The 27,949-nt window shown below is 37.6% G+C and overlaps 1 long non-coding RNA gene across 1 annotated transcript; it reads left to right on the top strand.

The window, feature by feature from the left end:
• Positions 1–7: 7 nt before the first annotated feature.
• On the top strand, positions 8–27,932 carry LOC141421578 (uncharacterized). Its single transcript, XR_012446170.1, has 2 exons — positions 8–144; positions 27,661–27,932. It is a non-coding gene; the product is annotated as an uncharacterized lncRNA (long non-coding RNA).
• The last annotated feature ends 17 nt before the right edge of the window (positions 27,933–27,949 follow it).

Genomic DNA, 27,949 nt, shown 5'->3' with positions numbered 1-27,949 from the left:
GGGCGCAGCGCGGCGGACGCCCCTTCTCCTTCCGCTGCTGGCAGCCGGACAGGCGCCTCCGCCAGGCGGTCGGGTTTTTCTCCAGCTCCAGCGAGCCGCTGAATCCCGCCCTTGGGGCGCCCGCGTCCCGAAAGACCGCGCATGGCAAGTGTCAGCTTCTCCCTCCCTGTAAAAGGGGGTTCATAATAGGGATTTTACAGTGTGGCCAGAGATTTAACTAGGTGACCGATGCCAATGCTCAGCATTTGTTCACATCAATGCCACCTTCGTTTCACGCGGTAGAGTCAGGCTCGGCCTCAGGCCTCTGCGCAGTGGTGGAACGTGCCTCGTCCCTCTTCGTCCTCCCAGCCTCCAGGGTCTAGTTGCAACCCACTCTCAGTGCCAGACTGCGCTTCCACAAGACGAGTAGGGACATTGGTTCAGTTCGGGCAGGAATAGCTTGTCTGTTTCCCAATGCTTAGTGACTAGCTGTGTGAATGAATCACTGTGTGACTGCGGAGAATCACTGCTTGACTTCCAAACAACAGTATTTAATGTCACATGCCTGAGCATCGAGCACAGCTTCCAGCAAGGGGGGCGGGGGGGGGGTTCGTTCTGTTCCTCCTCTGTGCAGGGACGGTGGTGAGTGCTGGTGGCTCTAGTCTTAGTCCTTTATAAACAAGGCAACCTTCTCTCTCTTCTCCCCAGACATTGTTGGAGATGATGAGTCCTGCCCCTAACCTGCAGAACCTCTGATTTGATGATGGGAAAGAGGAGGGGGGAGAGGGGGAGAAAAAGGAAGGGCGCGCGCGCTCGAGAGAGAATATCCTTGAATCAAGTGACATTCCAAGGTAGTAATTTATTTGAAATAGTACATGGCTGACTTGCCGAGTGATTCATGAGGTAAATGACAAACATTCTTTCCAAGTTCTAAGAAATCTTCCAAATTTCCATCTTCTGTTGCTTAGAAAAAAATGTTCTTCCCTATAATCCTGCCCTTGGAAAAATAGTACAAACTGGCTTGTCTTTTCAATACCCTTTCCAGTTGCAATGAAAACAGTACTTGATCATTGTTGGGGGCAAAAATTCCTCATTGTTATTTAAAGCCATGTGAATCATAAATGCTCCCCCGTTTATTTATAACCTAGCTTTTAATTAGTAGAGACCATAGCATCCAAAGGTTTACATAGTCTGTTTATGGGCATACAATTTCTTAACTCTAGTTCAGATCTTGTCTGTACTTTGCAGGACACATCTACTTTAGGAGTTCCCAGATAATTTGCTTGCTGTTGTTTCAAGTTATGGAGAAATGGTTAGAAGGGAGCGTCGGTACCCTTGCAAGTTCCATGGTTTTGGATGCGTTTGTCCACAAGTTACAGTAGCCTTGGGCCTGCAAGGTGAGGAGCTGTTACTCTTTCTATGAGTTTGGACTTCACTTATCACAGTATACCATGTCTGCTTCTGAGCAGAGAGCTTATGCTGAGGTCAAAGGATAGTCTTGGGGAATGTCTGAGACACAGCAGTGTTAGCCTCACAAACAACCTCAATACAATGCAGATTTATAGCAGTCAACACATAAAGATTTGATTTCTTATGATCAATTTTTTTTATGAAGGACAGAACTGTTGTCAGACATATAGGGTAGGGCTGTAATACATGAGAGAAGGCAAACAGTGGTGAGCCCTACCTTCAGCCAGGCTTTCTACCAGATGACAGTCCCTAGAATTTGGTACACAGGAGATGAATCCAAACAAAGCCCACCACTGTCCCTGAATTGAAGAGACAGAGACTGGATTTGGGGAAGGCCAAGGAGGCTATAATTTGCAGAGAGGAAAGAGAGAAACAGAAAGAGTTTCAGCTATCAGCATGAGGGGGGTTTCTTGTTTTATTGTTTTGTTTTGTTTTTTTAACAACAATCTGTGCATGTAGGGTACCTTCCACCAGGTTGGGCAATAACAAAAAGCCACCAGGTTGGGCGATAAAGAAAGAGCAACAACTGGAATTGTTATGCAAATGATTCTCAGAGCAGCAGCACAGGACCAGGAATCATTCATATTCCCTTCACTCAGAATAGAACTCATTGAATATACAAAAATCAATTGTATCTGTATATACTAGTCATGCATAATTAGCAATTGATATTTTAAAAGTATAACATTTACAATAGCATCAAAAAGATGAAATTGAGTCAACAAAATATGTATGAAATCTGTATGCTGAAAACCATAAAGCATTCCAGAGAGAAATTAAAGATGACCTTAATAAAGGGAGAAATATACCATGTTCACAGTGTAGTAGACTTACTGTGGCTAAGATGGCAATTTTCCTCAAATTGATCAATAGACTCAGTGCAATTGAGAAGGCTTTTTTTGGGAGGAAACTGACAGTCATTCTAATATTTACATAAAGGTACAGAAAAAAGAACAAAGAAAAAGAAAAAAACTAGAACAGCCTAAACTGTTTTGAAAAATATCATACTTTACAGATTTTAAGATTCACTAAAAAGCTACAATAATTAAAATAGCTTAAAGATAGTCATAGATCAATGAAACAGAATTGAATCAACATATCTATGGCTGCTCAGTTCTAATTAAAGATTCTAAGTAAGCCATATAGAAATAGTTATTAAAACTAAAAATATATCTACTCTTCAATTCACCAATTCCACTGGTAGAAAACTATGTTATAAAAAGCATCAACGTGAGAATACCTGTAGAAAGATGTTTTGTTCCCAAACTAAAAAAGGAAAACAAACTTTTATGGTCATGTCATGGGTGAATAAATTACATCCATAGATTGCATCATACCATAGAATAGGATGAAGCCATCAAAAAACAAATGAATTTGTTAGTGTTTGACTGAGAGGAATTTCTATCAAATGTTGTTGATTGAGAAAAATAAGATACATTGGAGTATACACAGATGATTTTGGTTTGGGCAGGCTGACAGTGCTGCTCTTTAAAGCTCCTTGTGTGTATATGTTTGCGTAGGATTATCTGAACACGTAGAGATTTACTAAAGCATGCACACCAAGCTGTAAACCATGGTTACCTGGAAAGATCAGAGGCTGGATTACAGGTGAAGATAGAGAGGGAGGGTGGAAGCCATTAAAAATGTACCAGTTTGCCGGGTGCCAGTAACTCACATCTATAATCCTAGCTAATCAGGAGGCAGAGATCAGGAGGATAGCAGTTCAAAGCCAGTCAGGGCAAATAGCTCATGAAACTGTGTCTCGAAAAAAATCCTTCAGAAAAAGGACTGGTGGAGTGACTCAAGGTGCAGGCCCTGAGTTCAAACTGCAAAAAAAATGTATCAATTCTAACCCTCCTATGTTATCCTACTTACCTACTCTAAGATTGTGAGTGGTTCCATGTTTTACACACACACACACACATCTATTTTGAATGAAATAGACTTAGAGCTATAGATACTGACATATATAATTATCCTAATATCCTGTCAAATGAAAAAAAGCAAGTTGCAAGTGCATGTACATATCATGATTCTATTTTGTTAAAAAGCAACCAACCAACCCATCTACCTGCAGGTATAAATATATTCACTTGAACACATTTGAGTGTACAGGAGAAAGGGGGTCATTAACACTGTTTCTAAATGGAGATGGGGAAAGAGCAAAGAGGGGAATGACTGGCTTTACAGATCTTTGCACTAGGTTATTTCACTTTTTATAGCAAGTATGTGTTACAAATGTGATGTAATTTCAAAACATCTAATCAATAATTTAGGAAAGAAAGTAATAATTCTTTTCAAAAAATAATATTGAATAAATTTCTGGAGAAATGTTAACACTTCTACTTTGAGATTCGCATTCTCCTATTTAACTTTCATTGTTACATACTAGAATTTTGAAGCATCTCTTATGTTTCTAATCTTATATTTGGAGATTCTACTTTATGTATTTATTGTAGTGTTAATCTGATTTCTATCATTTATTCTGTCCTTATTAAAACTCATAGCTACCTTTTTATTAAGCCTTCCAATACAGCCCCAAATGCCATATTCCTTATAATGTTTCCTGAAGCTGTCTTCCTGATAATTTTCTCAACATTCTTAAGTTTTCAAATATTTGTTCTCTGCCTTTAAGGCAAAGAGAGTTTTCCAGAAAAATAAACTTGTTGGCAGAATCCTTTTTCTTTAGGTGTATAATAAATATTACCCCAGGTTTTTCTGTAATGTTTAAGTCTCAAAATCAGAAGTCATTCACAGCACAATTTCTTTTCAATTTGGCTGTTGCTGCTCTTGGTAATGCTGGAGGACAAGGAGTATAGGAATTCTTCTCATAGGATTTTGAAATTGGAAAACTGAAAGATTGAGTGCGTTTGCTGGGGGTTTAGGCAAAAAGTTCCGAGGTACACTTGAGACCAATTTTATATGGAAGCTAAAGCTTCAAGGAACATGTTAGGTATAGAAGACATTACCAGTGCTTAACAATATCTAATCTTTTTTTCTTTCCAGCACATATGAGAGACTACATCTTCTAATCCTTTGTTGTTAGGCAAGATCTTCTGACCAGTTCTGGAAAGAAATGTGTGCTGAAGTGATGTGTATTACTTCCAAACTGAGTCAGTAAAAAAGCTGCATAATGTTATTGAGATTTTTGTTGAACCACAAGATCAAAGATCTTTGAATAGTTGAATAGCTATATGAAAAGCAATATCAGAACCAAGGAGTCACTGCCTGGAGAACAACAGAGGAGGAAGTAACTTCTGCTGTGTTAAGACAGAGAGGCTTGTGTGTTCTGTATGTGACTGATGTGAGGGTTGTATGTTCCTGTAACTTAGGCAAGCCTAGCCTGACTAATTCGGTAGTATGGAGAGATGAATGGAAAGAAAATGGAAAGAGAAAAGCCATGCATGTGGATCTTGAGAGATACAAATAGCTATGTTATTTCTTAATGATTTAGTAGTTTAAGTTCTCATTAGGCCTGGCATTCATTTGGTTTTTGTACTTATATGCACAGGAACCTCTTGGTAGCTTTACAATAAAGTTAAATTTTCTTGGTTAACTTAAGTTTTCCTTACAATTAAAAGGTGAAAAGAAAATTATTTAGTCATATTTTAGCTATTTACAGATTCAGATCTCCATTGTAGCAGATGCTATTGGTGCTCTGCCCATTTTTTCTTAGCATGTACTCCTTTATTCTATAGGCCACTTGGTGCAAAATCCTTTGAGTCATTGGAGGATTTTTCAAGCCAATGAGCTCAGTCTATACATTGGGAAAGTCAGAAGTTCTAGGGAGTTAATGCTCCTGGAAATAGCCTAAATAAGAATGCTTGGTAGGTGAAGGTGTTGGTGGTTGAGATCATTTTGAGGCATATTCCACATTGTGTCCAAGACACACTGCAGCGGGATGAACTCAAGTTACTCAAAGTGGCTTGATAACTTACCCTTTAATGATAGCATACCCCTTTTTATCACTTTATTTCTTTAATTGTGTTCGTTAGGATTAGATCCAAATGAATTATTTTCATTTAAATTTCTGTCACAGGGATGCTTCTTGGAGAATTCCAAATCAAAATTACCATTGATTGTGTGGGAGAGTGCAGATGCATGTTAGAACTCAGCAAATCTTCAGTCATTTGAGGATATGGAGCAAAAAGAACTCTCATTTATTGAGAAAGCAAAAATGTAGAATGCAAAAATGACATTTTTGCAGAGTTTGGCGGTTTCTTACAAAGATAAACGTTTTCCTATGTAATCCAGAAGTATGCCCACACAAGCCCTGCACATAAATTGTCTTAGTTCAGTAGTCTAATATTCAGAGCTGTTATAATAAAATTCCATATACTGGGTAGCTTATAAACAACAGAAGTTTTTTTCTCACAGTTGTGGGAGCTGTTAAGTCCAAGGTCAAGGTGCCAACAGGTTAGGTGTTTGGTGAGGGCTTGCTTTTTTGGCTCATAGATGGTTCCTTCTAGCAGTGTTCTCATATGGTAGAAGGGACAAATAAACTCTCTTGGGTCTCTTAAATAAAGTCACTAATCCCATTCATGAGGGCTCCACTCTTATGACTTAATCACCTCCCAAAGGCTCTACCTCCTAATACCATCACCTTGGGGTTTAGGATTTCAACATATGAAATTCGGGAGGACACAACATTCATACCATAACATCAATGTTTATAGCTGCTTTATTTATAATTGCTAAACCTGATATCCTTCAACAGGTGAATTGATAAACATTTTGTGGTTCATTTGTATAACAGGATATTATTTATTGATACAAAAGATGAGCTATCAAGCTACAAAAAGCTATGAAGGAAACTTAAATACATATTGTCAAGTGAAAGTAGCTAAAGGGTCTATGTAGTCATATGATTTCACTTATGCAAGATTCTTGTCACAAATCTTCAGTAGGAAATAATATATGATTCAGGGAACAGGTGTTGGTATCAGACAAAGATGGATTGTAGTTTTAGTTCTTTCCTTTCTGAGTGTGTGAGACCCTGGGCAAGTTGCTTGATTTCCTTAAGACTCGATATACCCTTCTATAAGATGAAGAAAACATATGTGTTATGTTTGGATATGAAATGTCTCACAAAAGTCTCATGTGTTGAAGGCTTGGCCCCCAATGCAGTAGTGTTCAGAGGTGATAGGATTTTGAGGTCTTTAACCCCAGCAACGGATTAATCTATTGATTGACTTTGTAGCTGAATAGACTATTGAGAGGGAGTGGAAACTGTAGGAGGTGGACCCCAGTTGGATGAAGTAGGTCATTGTCCCCTCACTGTCTTTCTCTGTCTCCTATCCACCAGAACATTAGGTGCTCTGCTCTGCTACCTGCTTCCTGACATGAAGTTCTGCCTCATCACAGGCCAGAAACATCAGAGCTAAGTGACCATGGACTGAATCTTTTAAAACAACTAAAATAAACTTTTCCTCTTTCAAGCTTATTTCTTTCAGATATTTTGTCAAAGTGATGCAAAGCTGAATAATCCAATATGGTTTCAGCTTTTTAGACTTGTTAGGAAAGAGGGGTGTTCATGCATGTAAATTAGCCTAGCTAAAGTTTTGTTGTTACTGCAGATTTTTAAAAATTATTTTCCTGTTCTCTATATTGTTTATTTTGGTTCTAATGTTTATTATCTCCTTACTTCAATAATTTTGGAATCAGTTTGCTCTTTTTTTCTAGTTCCTTAAGGTATAACATTAAATTTTTGATTAGAGATTTTTTTCTTTTTTTGAAAAAAATAATTTTTATTATATAATTAATAACACATTAAGTGTACAAATTAATGGGATTCACTGTGATATTAAAACACATTTTTATATGATATTATATCTATTAACCCTTTTCTTTTTTTTTTTCCCTTTTATTATTCATATGTGCATACAAGGTTTGGGTCATTTCTCCCCCCTGTCCCCACCCCCTCCCTTACCACCCACTCCGCCCCCTCCCTCTTCCCCCCACCCCCTCAATACCCAGTAGAAACTATTTTGCTCTTATTTCTAATTTTGTTGTAGAGAGAGTATAAGCAATAATAGGAAGGAGCAAGGGTTTTTGCTGGTTGAGATAAGGATAGCTATACAGGGCATTGACTCACATTGATCTCCTGTGCGTGGGTGTTACTTTCTAGGTTAATTCTTTTTGATCTAACCTTTTCTCTAGTTCCTGGTCCCCTTTTCCTATTGGCCTCAGTTGCTTTTAAGGTATCTGCTTTAGTTTCTCTGCACTGTTGTTGTACTGGGGGTACATGGTGGCATTTATAAAAATTGTTACAATATATCATAGTTGAATTCACCCCCTCCATCCTTCTCTTTTATTCCTCCTCCACCCATTCCTGGAATAGTTTCAACAGGTCTCATTTTCCCATAATACATGAGTATGTAATATTTCTACCCCATTCATCCTCTGCATCCTTTCTTTATATCCACCCCCTGCCTCTGGAACCATCCTCCAGACAGGATCTGTTTTACCTTCCTGTTTTTCAGCTATAAGCTTCCTTTTTAGCACTGCTTTGTTGTATCCAATAAATTTTAGAATATTTTCACTTTTTCTTGTCTCAAATTATCTTATTTTCCTTATGATTTCTCCTTTGACCCATTGGCTGTTCAGTAGTATGTTGTTTAATTTCAGCATTTTTGTGAATTTTCCAATCTCCCTTTGGTATTATTTATAATTTCATTCTTCTGGTTGGAAAAGATACTTGTTATGATTTCAGTCTTCCCAAAATTGCTAAAACTTGTATAGTGATTTAATATGTGATTTCTTCTTGTGAATGTTCTATATGTACTTAAAAATCATGTGTATTCTGCTGCCATTGTGGAATAGCTCCATGAGAAGCCTCTTGTCTACAGTGTTAATTTTGCTATTTCCTTGTTGATATTCTGTCTGGATTTCTGCCCCTTATTGGTAGTGGGAGTATTGAAGTCCCTTACTACTGTTAGATTACCATTTGCCCCTTCATATCTTTCAATGTTTGCTTTATATATTTATGTAACCTGATGTTGGGTGAATATATTTGTAATTGTTGTATTTTCCTGATGAATTAATCCTTTCCTTGTTATAAAACCCCTTCTTTGTTGTGACTTTTTTACTTTTAATCTACTTTGTGTAATGTAAGCATTACAGCTAGTCAGCTCTCTTGTTTACCATTTATATGGCATGTATTTTACATACCTTCACTATTAGACCATGTGTGTCCTCAATCCTAAAGTGAGTCTGTTGTAGAGACCACATAGTTGAGTCTTGTTTTGTATCCATCCAGTCACTCTGTTCATGTTGACTGAAGAATTTAATCCATTTAATTTTCAAGTAATTATTGAAAGAGAAAAAATTACCTTTGCCATTTTAAAACTGTTATTGGTTTATATTATAGTTCTTTATTTCCTCTTTTCCTCTCTTGCTATCTTACTTTGTGTTTCACTGATTCTTTTGTGGTGATGCATTTTGACTCCTTTCTCTTTTCCTTTTGGGTTTCCTCTGTAGGTGCTTTCTTTGTGGTTGCCATGAGGCAAGATATCTTATAGTTATAACATACATTTTTTTCTGTTTACCCCTTTGAGTTGGTAATTTCAAATATCCTGTCATGGAGAGTGCTGATCATTTCTTCTGTTTTGGTGAAGTCTATTGTTGTAGTAAATTGGAAAACTGTATTGCTCAGTCCAGAACTTCTGTTTCATTCTTTTTAATAGTTCTCATCTCTTTGTTGATATTCTCATCTTATTTATATATTGTTTCTATGATTTTAGTGGTTAATCTGTGTTCTGTTTAAGCTCATTGACCTTATTTAATACAGTTAATTTGAATTCTTTATCAGATAATTTATAGATCTCTATTTCTGTATGGCCAGTTTCAGGATATTAATTTTCTTCCCTTATTTGAGCCATGTTTCCCTGTTTCTTCATGATTGTTTGTTGAAACTTGGATATTTGAAAAAGCATGTACTGCTCCCTGTCTTTATTGAGTAGTCTTTGTACACGAGGAGACCTTTACTAGTTGGCCTGAATCAAAATTGTTAGGGGCTCTCAAACCTTTTCTGGGATGTGTTTTCTCTGGGCTTGTGTTTATAATTTTCCAATTAGAGAAATTTGCTTACTTCCTTTTCAGAAGCTGACAACCTCTTGCTCCCTCCCATGTCTCTTTGTTGTACTGCAGGTTCTGCCCTGCTATAAATTGCTAAGTTCCCTTTTGCTCTGCTGGGTTCTCAAGCATCCAAAGTCTGCTAGTTTTTTCATGACTCTGATCAGGTAAGTCAGAAACAAGTCCCTCAGACAGTGTTCCTCCCATGCCCAAGCTGGAACATTACATGCACATTGCATTCCTCTCCTCTTTCAAGCCAAGAGTTGGGTGCTTTCTCCTAACTATGCTGAGCTATGCCAATTCCATGAAAGGCAATTATAGGTAGACAGCAATGCCTACCTATATGTGCTAAGACTTCTTTGTCTTAGCACAGCTATTTTCAGCTTTGTGTTCATCCAGGACACTCTCACTTCTTAACTGCTTTATCGAGTTCCCATAAAGGCATTTTGGTCTACATGTTGTGTTAAGTTGGTATCCCTATGGAAGAGTAAGGACTGAAGTCTTCTACTCCTATCTTGCTGAAGTCATTCTTCCATTTTAAAATAGAATTTATTTATACTTCTACTTCATATAAAATAATTTTGTTTTGATCTTTAAAAATCTTTCTGATATATATAATAAGGGTTTTATAATATAGGTAATATTTACCTATATTTTATAATGTAGGTAATATTTACATTCATTATCTTGCCTTTAACAACCCTGGCAGATAACCAAGGTAAGCATCTTAGGTCTTTAGGTGCAAAACCGAGGACTTAAAGAAATCATGTGATTTCTCTAAGCTTACATCGTAATGAGGGAACCAGGATGTTATGCCAGGATTTCTGATGTATAGTCCAGTTCTCTTTCCACTACATCAAACTAACAGAAAAATAAGAATATTGTCATTTAAATTTTTAAAAATATTCATGAGGGAAAGAACAAGGTAGGAGAATTTGTAAAGACCTTGGACTTCAAGGTGAAGATCTTGAATGGACTGATTCTCTCAACTTGACTATTCCTTGAAGAGACAAAGCATAGATTATGATTCTAGAATTAGGTTACTCAGAATTATGTGAGCTCTTGTGCAGTTTTATACTTCATATGAGACCTAAGTTTCCAAACCCTAAGAATGCCTAAATAGTTCTTTGGGTTCCCTGAAGTCTGCCTATCTCAGACTTCAGTACACACATTGTATATCAGAGACAAAGGAGGAGGAAATGAAGGGGTCAATGAGAAAGATGAGGAGGGAGAAGAAAATCTGCCTCCAGATTTTCTGCAAGGAAGGAATGTTTCAGGACAGTCTTCCCTCAGCCTGCTGAGAATGAAGATGGGCTCTGGAGTCTACTTAATATTAAAGCATTCTCTACATGTTTTTGCAGTAAGTGAAAGGTCAGGATTAGTTGGTAAGTGACGTCTAAACAGAATAAAATAGAGCAAAAGTTCATTCAGAGGAGGAAAATTGCTAAGACATGGCTGTACCTTTTAAAAAAATTAATTTCTGTTCTTGGCTATAAATTTTTATTCAGTTTGCCTTAAAATAAAACCTATATTCCATGTAATAAAATGTTAGTTTGATAATTTAAGCAGAAAAAAAACCCCATAACCTTGGTATGGGATCTTATTTTTCTCTAATGCTTTGTGTGTTTGGTCTTGGTTAGAGAAATAGAAGCACTATCAATTTACATAGCATGCCCAGTCGAGGGTCATCTAACAGCAGTGAAGCAGAGCTCAGGTTATACACTGGAGTTGCCAAATCAACATTATAAGGTAATATCTTGTCATATTTTTTAGGAGTAGTATTCTATGATGTAACATTTTTTCCACTTCATTGTTATTTGAGGGTAGTTAAATGGTAAATCAAAATGCCAAAATTGATAAGATGGGTAATATTTACTGCTCCATCTTTCTTTTCCTTGATGTTATTAATGAGCAACACATTATAATGCTTTTAAGTAGATTTTTGGATAGTTTCATTTCACTGCTGCTTCTTCGAGCCCTAACTTTTTTTGTTTTAATGACTTTTTGATTTTACTTCTAATAAGAGCCTACATGACCCAGTTCTTTTTTCTTGCCCCCCAGTCCACAATTAAGATCTCTTTGAATTTCTTACTGACACTCTTAGTTGTTAAATTATTTAGTGGATTTTAACAAAATTGATGACATAATTCAATTAGAATATTTTTGGTAACTTATTGATTGTGAAATACATGAGGCAGCTCCACTTTCCCTTTAAGAGTTACTGTATGATTCGAGAGAGTAAGATAGAAGGTGCTCATAATTAGATTACAAATCATGGATTCCAGGAAAGGGATCCAGAGCATTGTAGGATCAGAAGAGGGAAATAGCATGTGTGGATGAAATTATGAACTCTTTATATGTCAGATTTCAAAAGACCTAGGGTAGTGAAGAATGTTTAATAGCACACATAGCAAGCAGAGAAGTTGGTGCTTAAGGCTTTTGAAGATATTATTTGTAGTAATGGGAGTCAGTCCTGAGTTATGTTGGTGTATATGACATGTGAACATATGGATGAGAGAAGCAGCTGAATTTTTTCCCAAAAGGGCAAAATCAGGTTTATCTGTTAAAAGACTTAGAATCACTTCTTACTAAGTAGTGAAAACCTGATATTGCTCAGAATCTAAACAGGTAAAAAAAATCTTTAACAATGTACTTTGAACTGACAGAATACATATTTATTGTTATAAATATAAATAATTTAGAGAGGTAAACCACAAAAAGTTCTGACAGTACTTATTACTTATGTTTTCTTACATGTGGAAATGAAAAAATATGTTTATATGATTTCATTTTATATTTTTAAGCCTTGGATTATAAAGAATACAGATATATTTATTAGTGTAAATGTCAGAGAAATATACATTTAAAATCTTGAAAAATGCAAAAAAAAAAAAAAAAAACAATTTAGAACCAAGAATTAAAGTGCTTTACTCTTTGAGTATGGTGTCTCTTTAGTGCAGCGGGGAGCTCAGACAGAACCCCATGGCATTTATTCAGGTTACCCAAATACTGCAGCCTTCTCTGTCTGAGTTCTGCTATTCAAGCTACTATGTGTTTTAAAAAGACGATGAATATGGGGACCTCACAGATCTGGCTGTAGACTTACTTACTAGTCACGTCAGCATGGGTGTGCACATGAGGGCTTTGTTTAGTGCTCTATTCTTAGCATCTAAACAGTGGCTGAAATACAGTGTGAAATATTTGTGAATATTTGTGAAATATTTGTGAAGTGAAATTAAATGTTAGTGCTCTGTTTTGAGCCTCAATAGCTTCCTTAATAGGGAGAAATATAATATTCAAATCAAAGACTTGTGTTAAGGAATTAAACAAAAATGTTAGGGAAAGTGTCTAGTACAATACCTTTCACACGTGAGGTTTCTGAAAACATGCCTTCCTTTTCATTGTTAGATCAAGATTTCACTTAGCTATATGTTTCAGCAATTAATACCCTTTTTAGTTTTATGACTATACATCTTGCTTGAAAATACTGATTTTAATGTCTGTAGGTCCAACAACATATGAATATGTGACTTCATATGGACTGGGAAAATAAACCAGTATTGGCGCTGGTGCTTTTTGCTGGCTCAGCCGAAGCCTGCCCTGGGTAAAATGGATACAGCGCACAGGATTAATGGTGCGATGAATCAGAGACTTCTTTGTTCTGTCTAGGAACACCAGTGGGTTCACCTGTTTTCAATGACTTCACCAACCAATTCAGTTTTATCAAGTGAAAACAGGACAATTGCATTAGAATTTGTTTATATATGTAGCTCGAGTTAGAAAAAAGTCACTTAAGGGCTAGTTTCCTTTATTCAATATACTGACAGTCCCACTGAATTTAATAAAAATTCAATCCCATAAAATGTGTACCAAGAACTATGTTATATGGTAGAGTTCAGAAGCAATAAGAAACTTCCTTTTTTTAAAGATTTAGGATAAATGAGCAACAAAGAAGATATTTTGAGGCTTTGCTTTGCATTGTTCATTTGGCTTTTGAGAGTAACTGAGATATGCTATGAAAAGTGATCACTCTTAGGGCCATAACTGGTTAGTAAACCTCTGAGTAGTAAAAACGTAAAATTTCTAATCACCACCATAACTTAGATGGCCAGTCCCACCTCTGGCCCTAGAAGAAAGAACTGGTCCTTCTCCAAGCTCATTGTGCAACCCACTTCCATTTCTGTTCAGAGAAGACTGGCAGTGGACTGCTCTTTCCTGATCTTAGAAACTGTTGAGGAATATCTATTGCCTTCTATTGGTGTCATCGCTGTTTAAAACATCCTTTCCCTTCCAACTTTTAACTGACACTCTCCATCACCTGCTGCAGGGACCTATGAAGCCCCGCTTCGTGTGAATCTGTGGCATCTCAGTGTCTGCACATCTCTGACAGTGCAGACCCAGGTCACATTTTGATATCTCCTTGTCTCTTAGTCTGCTAATGAGTATCTACTTGATGCTTTTGAGGAACACTGTATTTTGTTTGTTGCTTTTAATTTCATTTTAACTTGTTTTTATTCCTTTACTGTTCTTGGGAATCCTGTGCTGAGGTTAGTCATAATTGTATGGTCTGGTATGTTCTTTTGCATGTACTATACATAAATCTGCTTGGAAGAACATACAAAGATTTTATCATTCTCTGCAATAGCTATCACAAATCATTCACAAGCTATCACACCCAGTGATATTAATCCAAATTCCTCCATTAACCTAGAAAAAAATTCAAGGGTCACACACTGCTGACTCTGGTCTTCTTTCATTGATATATGCTAAAAGACTGTTGGGGGTGTAGCTCAGTCAGTGGTAGAGTGCTTGCCTGGAGTGTGCAAGGCCCTGGGTTTGATTCCCAGTGCCATAAAATAAAAGTTACTAGAAGGATTTAAAAATAAGAACTCATTGACTAGTTGATAAAATTGATTGGTGAATTACAATGTGATGGTAGGAGAGTCAGTATAGCAAATCAGATGCACAATCAGTGAGGCTGGGAATCACTGCATGGAAGACTATGGGTATTCACTTGCAAACCAAGTTTACCTGTGAATAGGTGAGGGACCTAGGGAGTGAGGCCATCTGAGGACTAAAGGATGCATACAAAGGAAGCTAAGTATGTCCTACCTTCCATGCTTTTGATTTACTATGAGATATAAATATTCATAGGTTAAGGTGAATAAACAAATTGATTTGTCATTAGTTAAGAAAAGTGGAAAACAAATACATCTTTACTGGGTTCAGGGATTTAGTGAGTGAATATATATGAATATATGTATGTATGTATGTATTTACTCACTAATACATATGCAATATTCATATGTAATATATGCAATTATATATACGCAATAAAGGTTCAGTTGCACCATTTATAAAAACTACAAGTCATTCTTCTGCCTTCTGCTGGACAATGTGGGGTGAGGGACATTAGGCTAACAGGCACTAGGGGAACATATCATGGTGGTCATTTCCACTCTGATGAAATTATCGAGAAATGGTTTTCCTCAAGGCTCTCTTGCAAATACAGAGCATTTCACTTCAATTCAAAGGAAATTATCTTGCATACATTCTTCTTGAAGAGATCAACTATAAAAAGTTTAGAAGAACCAAACCTGTATCTGTTTCTCCAATTCTGAATTATAGGAGATGATGAATTACCAGACTAATGATATGCTTTTAATAATAGCCATATTCTGGGAACTTTCAGAGACCTGATAAGAAAATGGGATCCAGTTCTCCTCTCCTCTTAGCTTGTCTGCTCAGGATTTCTTGAGTTTGTTGCATGTTGATCCCAGCTGTACTTCCCAGAGAAGTAGATAGGAGGGGAGTTTTTGAGAAGAAGGGGTATAATAGGCTTTGGGTACCAGAGTGGAGAAGATGGCCTGGCAAGGGGAACAAGGAGGGCAGACTACAATGCACAGCTGCAGGGCGAGTAACACGATGCACTCAGGATTAAGGAAATGAGACATCCCAACCCTTCAGGGTTGAGATAGAGAGACAAAGAAGAGACAGCCTGATGGGGTTGGGAATTAATGAGCAGACATAGACTGTCTGTGCACATCAGGGACGTGACTCAGAAGGAAAGCTACCTCTAGTTTTATATTTTGATATGTACCTAGCTGGTTCAACTTCAGGTTTATATCCATTCATTGGTAAGTCAGGCACATAATACTCAGGCAATGAATGTTATGTGCTCACTTCTAATACCTCAGAGCTCAGTGCAAAGCAGCTTTGTCCCTGCTTTCTGGGAGGTAGCAAGAAAACATGTTTATATTGACTTGGAGAATGACTTGTAGGTAGTTAGCACTGAGTGATCTGTTTTATGTTTTTGTAAAACTATGTAAAAACAGTTCACAAAACTGTTTTTGTAAACTATGTTTTGTAAAACATAAAAGAAATGGTCAAAATTTTAATGATGTCTTTCTTTCCCATGTTGGGTGCCAGAGAAAGCAATTATACCAAAAGTAATTTAAATATCAAAATTCAGAGTGTTTATTTGAAATTTAATGTACCTGACCTGAAACCATAATTGCTAGATAACTGTTCTCCAAGGTGATGTTTACCTAAGAACCTATGTTTAAGAGACTTTCCCAGTAGTTAATTAGAAACAGTCTGCTTCCTCATTAGTAATAAGCTATGTTTAATAAGCTATGTTTAACTGTAGTCACTCATAGTTCTCTAAATTTAGAGTTTATTTCATTCATTGGTGCAGGCATTTTCTTACAAACCAGATGTTTTTTCTACTTCTTTTACTATGGAATGGACTCTGCTTCTATTTCCCATTTTGGGGACTAAAGCCACACTTGAGCTTCTGATGGCCCCAATATAGGAATTAAGGTCTCCTTAGGTGTGAGAAGGCACCAGTACAGTATACTTTGTTAATAAATATTTTTAAATATTTTCTATGTAAAAATAAGTGATTTTTCAGAAGAACTGATTTCATCAATTTGTATCCATTTAAAATTCCAATATAATAGCAATAATAATACTAATAACAGTAGTTTGTGAAGTATTAGGTACCAGGTACCAGGCAGACACCATTACCAACCAACAACATATAGTGTTTCGTTAGATCCTCACAACTACCTCCTGTGGCAGAGATTGTCATCTTCGTTTACAGTTGACGAAACAGAAGCACTGAGAATTTAACCTGTGGTGTCATGGTTACAAAATGGAATGAGACTTTAACATAAGCTTGACTGACTCTATCTGTATTTGTTTTCTGGGGCTGCTATAACTAAGTTCAATGCACTGGATGGCTTCAACAACAGAAATATATTTTCTCACACTTCTGGAGACTAAAAGACCAAGATAAAGGTATCAGTAGGGTTGGATTCTTCTGAGATCTCACTCTTTGCCTTGTAGATGACTGTCTTTTTCCCTGTGTCTTTACATGGTCTTCTTACTACCTGCCTGGGTATTCATCTACTTTTCTTCTAAAGACACCAGCCATATTGGATTACAACTCACTTCAATAAATTCATGTAACATTAGTTACCTCTTTAAAGACCTAGTCTCCAAATATAGTCACATTCTGAGGTACTGGGGTTTAGGACTTTGACATAGGAGTTTTGAGGGGAACACAATTCAGTGTATAACCATCTTTAAACCATAAAGTGTGTGTATCACCACCCATAAGGAAATATCAAGTCAGCTAGACATTTCCAATCTGGTATGAATTAGGTTTTCTCAATTAATTTCCTGCAAGATTTTAATAATGAAACTGATGGAGAAAGTTGGGAGCACTGAGTCCTTTAGGCGATGAAGAAAAGCCATGAAAGATGGAAGCAAGGACAGAAACTTGCACGTGCTAGAAGGACAGCATCTCCTAATTTCCTGGGCTTAGTATGGCCAAAACCATTTTCTATTTTTGTTTCAATATTCCATCCTAGCTTCTTTTCATTTTTGTTCTGTGTCATTGCTGAATCACCAAGCCAGTAGGCTCCTTAGCTCTTGGAAAAGCTCCTTGACAAATCCAAGTCAATTCTAAAATGGAACAAGAAAAAAAAGTAATAATGTTTTTTAAATGATCCTATATCATTTAAAAATATGTTACTAAATATTTTAGACCGCCTTTGATATAACTAGGAACCCAGAAATTGCTACAGGTTGTTTGTAATGTTTAATAAGAACTCACAGCAGGCCAACCAATCCCAGGGATGATTTTTTCCCTGGTGAACTCCCAATTTCCATCAGAGCTGTTTCATCCAAAGGAGGGTTTCAGAAAGTAAATCAGAGCACTGCTCACACCCTGCCTTCCAGAGTCCTTATTTCTATAACCTCTTGGGAGCCAAAGTCAATAGAGGAAGTGGGACCTTCCCTCCACACTTATCTACCAAGAGCCCCATTTTCCTATTACTTTCTCTTTTCCTGAGCCAGTAAGTTTATCCATTGATGCAGAACACTGAATTTGCCAGCTGTCCAGAGGCAATATTAACTACCAATTTACTTTTGACACCAAGCTCAGTGCTAATAATCCTTCGTGACAGCTTGTTAAGAACCTTCTGAGTCAGGAAGGGCTACTAAGTTTCTGCTTGCAAACCAACTCCAAATGATTGATTGATCCTGACTGTTTAGGCAACCACAGTCATGAGGTCCTTCTCTTTTCTTTCTTTCCTTCCTTCCTTCCTTCCTTTCTTTCTTTCTCAGAAAGAACACCATAATCAATTAGTTAGGGTTACCATAGGAAAGGATTGTAGCATAAATATAAATTATGTTACATCAGTAATAAATTCAGAGCTACGATTTATTGCAAGCTTACATTATGCCAGGTACTGGGCTAAGCCTGATGCATGTGCATTTCAGTCAATTTCTGTGACTCTACAGGATAGATACCATATACCCACCATTGTAAGGATAATTTCTTTATATTTGGACACAATGGGCTTAGTAACCAACCCCAGGTCACCCAGTGCAGAGCAGGGACTTGACATAGATGTCTTGAAACATCTAGTCAGAGATGAAGATGTCTGAGAAAGGGATCTGAAAGATAAGAAGGAAGCAGCTTAGGAAAAAACCGAGACAAGAACCCCAGACAGAGGAGGAGCAAATGCAAAGACACTGACATACAAGGATCTGCTATGTTTGAAGGAAAAGGCTCAGTCATTTGCCATTCTCTCCTTGTTATTTTCAAGATCAATGACACAGCTATGTTTCAGTGATTATCTGGAGTTCAGTTTCTCTGCACCAAACCATGTGCTGGCAGAGACAGAGAGAAATGTGACTTTCTTGCTCTTTTCTCCTTTCTACTCCCTGTGTCTTCTGTCAGTAACTCAGTGAGGGGTCACACACGTGCCTAAACCTTTGGCTTTGTGAAGAATTAATTTGCTTAAAGAACGATATGAACTTACACCACATCTTGTAGAAAGTATCCATTGATATTATAATGATCCTACATTAACAAACTAGTAAAGAGAGAATACATTTATTAACACAACTTAGTTTATCTTTGTAGAGAACAGGTTAAAGGATTCAATAAAAGGGGCAGTCACTTTCACAAGTCTCCATACACAACCTATGTATTTCTTTTTTTTTTCTTTTATTATTCATATGTGCATACAAGGCTTGGGTCATTTCTCCCCCCTGCCCCCACCCCCTCCCTTACCTCCCACTCCGCCCCCCTCCCTCTCCTCCCCACCCCCTCAATACCCAGCAGAAACTATTTTGCCCTTATTTCTAATTTTGTTGTAGAGAGAGTATAAGCAATAATAGGAAGGAACAAGGGTTTTGCTAGTTGACATAAGGATAGCTATACAGGGAGTTGACTCACATTAATTTCCTGTGCGTGTGTGTTTCCTTCTAGGTTAATTCTTCTTGATCTAACTTTTTCTCTAGTTCCTGGTCCCCTTTTCCTATTGGCCTCAGTTGCTTTTAAGGTATCTGCTTTAGTTTCTCTGCGTTAAGGACAACAAATGCTAGCTAATTTTTTCTTACCTATCACAACCTATGTATTTCCAATCAAGTGGACTCTAGTTCTACCCACATGGACCTTTGAAACTGCTATGGAGGGGAGAACTCTCCCCGCCCCCAGGCCCAAGTTGAGGAATTCAGTGAAATGACAGCTGCTTTTTTCTTTGAGTCTTTTCTGATATTGACTTGAGGTTGACTCACGTAAGTTATGGATTGTTTTAAATTAAAGAATGTACATGCATTCATGATTTATTATAAATATGACAACTATTGGCTAAAAGTTTGAATTAACCTTTGCAAAATGACTTAACAAAGTTTTCTCCTGAGACAGACCCTCTGGCATTTCTGTTTCTCAAATTGATACTTATCTAAGAAGCCTTTATCACGCACTGCATATGTACCCAGAAAGGGTCCAGACTCTATGGGAAATAAAATTATAAGCAGAAAAATCATTGTTTCTACCCAGAAGAAACTTGCATTTAGATGGGGATATTTGAAAGAACTAAGGAGCAAATCTAAAATAATTCAGGGAAAAAATTATAGTAATGCAGATTACATATACATTGTAGATCTTCACATATCTTTCTTTGTTTCACTCATACATTGGTCTTTTGAAATAGTTGTTGATTTATCCCATTTCACAGATGAGGAAAGTGAGGCTTAAAGATGTGAAATACCCAAGACAACTAATAAGAGGCAGAGGCAGCACACTGTAAATTTAAGAGCATGGGCTCTGGGGTCAGATAGAGTGTTAAAATGTTGACTCTCACTCTTATTACTTGTATAAACTTCAGCAAATTCCTTGACCCCTGTCAGCCTCAGTGAACACCTCAGTGGTATTCACTTCCTCTAGGTATTGCATTAAATGGGAAATCTCCTGAAAGTGCTTAGCCAAAGGCTGGGACCACAGTTTGTACTGAATGAATGCAGTCGTCATGAGGAAATAGCAAGGTCAGGATTGGGTCCCAATATCTCTTGCCTTTCAGATTCAAGGCACTGCCTGGCTTGTCTTGTTGAGTCCAGCATCATTCTGCTTAGGTTGAAAACACGGCTTAGATACTTACAAGTATGATCATGGGCAAGCTACTTATCTGCTCTGTGACTCTGTTTCTTCGTTTGTGAAATGGGGATGATATGGTGGCTCCCCGTGGGCTGATGTGACAATAAAGTAATTTATTACTCATGCAACACTTAGAACAGGGCTCAGCACAAAGTGAGCTCCCTAAGGAATCCCCACGAAAGGATGAAAGATGGAGGTGGGGTGAGCTCAGTGTGGAAGGCTTTCTCTAAACAACACTTGTCACTTATCCTGATGGAACAAATGTCAACAGGAATTGAATCGGCACATCCTGCTGATCATCCACCTCGCACAGTTGGGTGAGGCATCATAGTTACATTTGCAAACCTACCTCTACCGCCTCTCTTGCACCTGTCAAAACTGCAGGGGCTGCTCAACAACACATGGAAAATCTAGTTTGCAATAAAGTCATTTTTCCCACAAATACATCTGTCCACACTTGAAGGTGACAAAACACATTTGAGGATTCACAATCCTGGATAAGAGGGTATGAACTTGTCAGTTGTTCTGTCAACAGGCTTGATGTCTGAGCATTGTTACCATCACAGAACTGTGAGTTATCTGCTGAATTTGATTGTTTTCCTCTCAGGTGGGAATTGGAAGGTTCCCCAGCATGAGAAAGAGCTTTATCCAGCCTCAGATTATCATGAAAAGCCACAGCCCTTGACTATGAAGTGGAGGGTTTAGTCTCCCAGTGTTCTTAGCTTTGTTTTGCTCATGACCATGAGAACTTTCCCCTTTCCCTCACCCTCTCCTTTTCATTCCTTTCCTCCCCTTTCAGGGTCCTGCCCTCTAATGGGGCAAGAAACAGGTCAGCTTCCTTTGCCACTCTGTAAACATTTGCTGCTTATTGTATGTCTATCAGGTATGTAAATACATAACCTTGTTTAGTTCCCAAACAACTCTGTGAGGATTTGAACCCAGGCCTGCTTGATGACAGAGACAGAAATCTAAAATGGCTTGATTTCCAGCCTGTTGTCACAGAAGCTTTGGTTCTTGTAGCAGGGGACCATATTTTAATTGTCTTAGTTACACTGGCAGGGCAACTAAAAAAGGTCAACTGTAAGTAAACTGTAGATAAATAAAAAAGACAAGGAATAATTCTGTGCCAAGTTAAATTAGATGAATCTTGTTGAATATAAATGGCATTCAAATGGGCTTCGTTAAAATTTGAGCTGGGTATGGTGGTGTATGCCTATAATTCCAGCACTGGGGAGGTTAAAGCAGAAAGATTTCGAATGCAGGGCCAGCCTGGGCTTAGTGAGATTCTGTTTTAACCCTCCCTTCCCCCTCCCTCATGTGACTGAGTACAAAGTGGAATAGATCCCTGACTTTGGATTGAGACCCATGTGGCACCACATTTTGATTTCCATATGTGGTCTTGGGCAAGTTTTTTAATCTTTCTTAGAGCCTTAATTTCCTCACCTATAAAACTGGGGTGATAAAAACCTAAATTACAATGTGGCCATGAGGACTAAATAACACATTGTAAAGCATGTGACTCATAGTACTAAATTAGTTTGTATTTCCCTCTCATTCATCCATACCTCTCTTTAGGATGTATGGAAAGAGGCATTTTTAATAATTTAAAGAATCTCATGAATGCAGTTTTATTATAAAAGAATCAAGGCCAGAAGTGGAGGCTCAAGCCTATAATCCTACCTACTTGGGAGGTGGAAATCAGGAGTATTGATGTTCAAGGCCAACCCAGGCAAAAAAGTGAGTGAAACCCCTCTCAACCAATGAAAGCTGGTATAGTGGCTCACTTGTCATCCTGACCCAATCTCAACCAATGAAAGCTAGGCATAGTGGCTCACTTGTCATCCTGGCTATGCAGGAAGCATAAATAGGAGATAACGGTCCGGGACAACCCAGGCAAAGACCCTGTTCGAAAAATAACTAAAGCAAAAAAGGGCTAGGGGTATAGTTCAGGTGGTAGAGTGCTTGCCTGGCAAGTCTGAGTTCAAACCCCAGGAATTACAAAACAGAGAAAGAGAAGAGAGAGAGAGAAACAATAGTCTTTTGTCATATCATGCCCAGAAGAAATTTTGCCATTCACAGATAAATGGATGTAAGCCAGGTTCAAAAAGACAAAGATCAAATATTTTCTCTCGTATGTAGAAGATAGATCCAAATCCAAACATTATCAATATATACGTATATATATGTTCATAGACACCTACACACATGCATACAGAACATGTTTCTAAAAGTGGGATGGTTAGAGGAGACTGGGGCGGGGGAACAAAGAAAAGAATAATAGAGATGGAGTAATATTGAAATACATCATCTGTGTAGGATCAAGACAATGAAATGCACTGAAAACTGTTGACCAATACAGGGTAAGGGGAAAAGGATGAGAAGAGTAATAGAGAGGGTATGGCTGATTAAAGTATAATATATTTACAGGTAAAATACCAAGGCAAAACCTCACTGAACAATGAGCAGACACTAAAATAATGAAGGACAGGAATTTAACACAGGTCATGGGTAAGAGGAGGGTAATAGCAGGAGGGGGAGGGGAAAGGATGGTGAATATGGTTCATGTAGTTTCTATACATGTAAGAATATGGAACATTGAAACCTGTTGAAGTCATTTTAAGATGGGAAGTGGGGGAAGATGGAGAATACTGGAAGGAATAAACCAAACTGTATGTACATATGCATATATATATATATATATAATAAAATGTTTAAAGAAAAACTATAAAAAATTAAAACAAGGGAGACTAGTGGGGCAAAACTATAGATTTCAATAGTGGCATTGTGCCACTGGATTATGTGGCACAATAATCCAATTTTTAAGATACCACTGTCACCTTTTTCAAATGGGAGGGTTTAATCTTTGCACAGAGAGAGAGAAAGGGAGGAAGAGGGAGAGAGAGAAATTAGTATAATTGCTAAGCAAAGTGAGTACAGGCTTTGGATATGGGGTAATGAGATAGGAGATCCAGGTTGGACTTAGATAAAGTAATTTAAAATTAAGTCATTTTGCTCTGGAGATTTCCAATTTCGAGTCCAACCTATGATGCTCAGTGCCAAGGTCAACTATCTTAGAAAATAAATGATGTAGATATGAGCATCTGCTTGTTGCTTTGTTACATATGAAAAGGTCATACAAGCCATTCATTGTTATCCTAAGTATCATAAAATGTTACTTGGGAATGTTGGTTTTTCCACAGGCAGACTTTGCAAATAGTAATTCTGAAAACAGCTCTCTGAAGTCATTTATTTGTAGGCAAAGGTATAAGTGACAAAGGTAATTAATTTCCTGAACTTTTGTAAATGTCACAATGTACCCCTAATACAACAATAATAATAAAAACAGTTTTCCTGGTAGAAACAGAACCAAACTTCAAAACAAAAATACACTTAATGAGGGCTTAAGAATTACTGTTTAGTGTTTCTTCTTGGCAACTTCTGCCATGTCATTTTAGGAATAACATATGGAGAAATTATCAAGTTCCATCCATTAAGTAAAAGTGATTTATCCTTTAGCTGTTAACCAAATGGCTGGGTAGCTTCACAAAGGGAGATGAGTTAATGACTAATGGCACAGTTTGTTTTGTTTTACCAAAAAAAGGAGAGTAATTGACTTGGGAGCTTGCTTATAAAGGATTTGTGAAGAAGCCTTCCATCTTCTGAGAACTTGAAGCATGGAGGGGAGTCCTAATTCATATTCTTTTGTTTTAGGAAATTGAAGACCATTTTTAAAAAAGCTGAATACAAAGAAAAGACAGTTTTAGAAAAATGCATTAGGCAGAAAGAAAAGCAGATGGATTTAAAAGATAGGGTTCTAAAACAATATTTGCAACTCCTCCTTTTTAGTATATATTTCCCATAAGATTTTAAAATATAAAAGTGAGGACAATGAGTTAACTTAATTTGTGTCTTGCAGCATTATAAAAATGCATATTCTAACCTACTAGAGGTGAGATGGGAAGTCAACACTCTGCACTGGTGTTGGTGAGGAATCTCTTGGTAGGCACTCTTGGGATGTGGCAATATAAGATGTCTGCATCCTGGTGGAGAGCAGACCCTAAGACGGACCCCAATGACTCCTCCCTTCTAGCGTTCAAATCCCCTCCCTTTGAGTGTAAGTAGAACCTGTGACCTGCTTCTAACTATGGAAAAGGTGATGGGATGCCCATGATTGAGTTACATGACATTAAGTAAGACTCCATGTTGTTGACTCTTGCTGTCCTGCTGGCTTTACAGAAGGAAGCAGCATGTGGTGAACTGCCCATGAAGAGGGCTGTGGCCTTCAGGAGCTGAAAGTAGCTTGTTTTTTGGTTCTACAGAAGCAAGAAGATTAATTCTTCCAGCAACCTGAGTGAGATTGGAAGCAAATTTTTCCCCATTTAGGCCTCCAGATGAGAACACAGCTGAGATAACACCTTGACTGTAGCTTGTGAAAGATCCAGGGCAGAGCCCCTCAAAACTGTTCTGAAACCATGTACCATGGAAACTGTGACATAATAAATGGGTATTTATTTTGATAGCTTTAAGATATAATTCACAAGACATATTATTCATTCATTTGAAATATACAATTCAATGATTTAGTTTATTCACTGAATTCAAAATCATCAACAAAATTAATTTGAAAACATTCCATCTCCTCCAAAAGAAACCCATGCCCATTAGCAGTAACTAATGGGCAACTCCTCAACCCTCAACAACCACTAAGTTGCTTTTTGTCTCTACAAATTTGCCCACTTTAGACATTTCATATAAAGGAAATTATATGATATCTATTCTTTTGTAACTGCTTCTTTTACTGAGTGTTGTTTAAGCCACTAAATATGTGATAATTATGTCCATAGCATAGATAATTAATACACTAATATACCTTAACAGCATTTTAACATTTATTTTTCAATTGCTCCCCTTCTCTTCTACTCAATGTCCAAGAATCCTCCTCATCCATTGTAGCTCAGATGAAAGATGCTCCTTTATTAGAACTCTTATTCATCATTCAGGATCACATAAAATGCAAGACACCCAAACAGAGGGGAAGCAGATTTCACTCCCATATCATTAGCACTTTTGAGAAAGTGTTATAGTGTTTGGGCTATGTCTGGGGATCTTATGATATTTTACTTGTTTTTCCCAGGGTCAAATTGGATGTTAATTGTGTTATTAAAATCCATATCCTGATTAACTTTTTGTCTGCCTGAACTATCACTATCAGAATCTCACTGTGATTGTGGCTTTCTGGATTTCTCCTTGTAAGCTTTTCCTTGCCTTTCACTACCTCTTCTGCATCCCTATCCTTCAGTTACCCAGGTGTATAGTTTTAAGTTACTGCTCTAACTTGTAGTGACCTCTTTTCTGGCACATGGAGATATCCCTTTTTCACACATATGTGACTTTTTCTTTGCAAGTAAAAGAACTTTTATTATCTTTTATAAATCCTTTCAAGAATTTGCAGTAGGAGGGTTTTCAGGTTTCTTAGTCTGCCATCTTGCTGAAATTGGATCAATCAAAAATTGATTTTTCTAAAGCTCTAAGTGAGTCACTTTTCCTGTCTCCAGGTGCCTTAAAATTTTGTTTGGTAACAACTGCCTCAATGCCTTAAGATATTTGATGTCACCCTGCAATCCCTTTCCTGACTTAGCTTCTCTAAGCTCCTGCATTTGACCACAAATCACAAGACTCTGAGCACCATCTGGTGAAGTCTCATCTTCAGATACATGTCTATATATGAGTGTAGGCTTGCACATATGAATGTCTTCCTCCTCTCTTGAACACCAATAGACCAGATGTCAGGTAATAAGTACAGCCATAATTTGTTGTTGATTTTTTAATAATTGTTGTACTGGGAATACACTGTGACATTTACAATAGTTCTTACAATATATCATAGTTGAATTCACCCCCTCAATCATTCTCCTTTATCCCACCTCCCATGGATAGCTATAATGATCCATGCTTGGCTTCCTGAGAATGGCATGTTCTTTGCACCTGTAGTTTTTAAGTGGACAATCCCCCTACCCCTAGGCTCTTGGCAAACTCTTGTTCATCACTCAAAACTGTTCAATTATCCCTTCTGGAAACCTTTTCCTTTCCCTTATTGCCTTGCTCATCCTTCTATGTTTGGATTCATTGCACTACATTTTTGCATTGAAATGTCTACTTACCTTGCCAAACTGTGAGCTCTTTGTATTTTATGCCTGGTAGGTTGCCTGGCTAAAGAAAGGCAGTCCACAAATGTTTATTGACTTTAATTTACCAGGAGTTCAGGGTGACCTCAGGGAAATGTATGGACACTGATTTACTCTTCCCCCAGTACCTTGAAATCTGGGAAAAGTGACAGACGTTATACTTTTTCAAAGGGGGAACTTGGTGGGAATATAAAATCATGCAAGTGCTGTGGAGAAAAGTTAGTAGCTCCTTAAAAAGTTAATTGGATAATTAACATGACTAAATAATTCCATTTCTAAGTATATACCTCCAAAAATTGAAAGAAGGAACTCAGACACTTATGTACCAGTGTTCACAGCAGCACATTTCACAGTAGCCAAAGGGTGGAAAACATCCCAAGAGTCCATCAGCAGATGAATGAATAAACAAAATGTGGTACATCCATATGTTAGGATTTGATTATGAAATGTTTCCCACAGCCTTCATGCATTGAATGCTTGGTCCCCAACTGGAGGTGTTATTTTGGGAGGTGGAAGAAACTGTAGTACATGGGGCCTAGCTGGAGGAAGTAGGTCAATGGTATGTCTTTGATTTTAGCTACTCCCTGGTCCTTTCCTCTCTCTTTGCATCCTGTCTGCCAGGAGGTGAGTAGCCTGTGCCACAAACTCCTGCTGCCATGATGTTTTTCCTCACCACACACCTAGAATCAATAGAGGCAAGGACTCTGAACTTCTAAAACTTCTGAAACCATGAGCCAAAATAAATGATTCCTCCTTTTAAGTTGTTTTCTCAGATATTTTGGTCACAATTATGGAAAGCTAACCAACACATCATACAATAGAATGTGTTTCATTCCTAACAGGAATCAACATCGCAGGAATAAAGAGAATGAGAAATATCCCTTTATTGTCTTTTCTAGAAAAAAAATGCAAATTCAGGGAACATTCCCTTGCACTATTTGTGTTAGCTCTCAGTATTTCCAAGTAATACTATAATAATTTAATCCGTTTTGCTTTTAGATCAACCACTTCGGAGTTAGAGACTGGATAAAAGCTACAGCATGACTAGACGTTTCAGCCATCAGGGTGCAACACACAGCAGTGTCTGGTTTGCTCCTGCATTTCCTGCACAAGCTGGAAAAGGGACCAGAGCTTTCTTCTCGCAAACTCAGAGACCCGAGTCAGAGACCTCATCTGACCCGCCTCTCCAGAATTTCACCAAATAATCTTAATGCAAACTGATGGAGGGAGTGGGAAAACAGACAAAAACATCCTCCCTCAGCATGTGTTAAGCACAGACAGCATATGG

This window comes from Castor canadensis, chromosome 3 (genome assembly GCF_047511655.1).
Source record: "Castor canadensis chromosome 3, mCasCan1.hap1v2, whole genome shotgun sequence".
NCBI lineage: Eukaryota > Metazoa > Chordata > Mammalia > Rodentia > Castoridae > Castor > Castor canadensis.
Note: the sequence above shows the minus strand (reverse complement) of the source record. Positions and strands in the feature narration are given on the sequence as shown.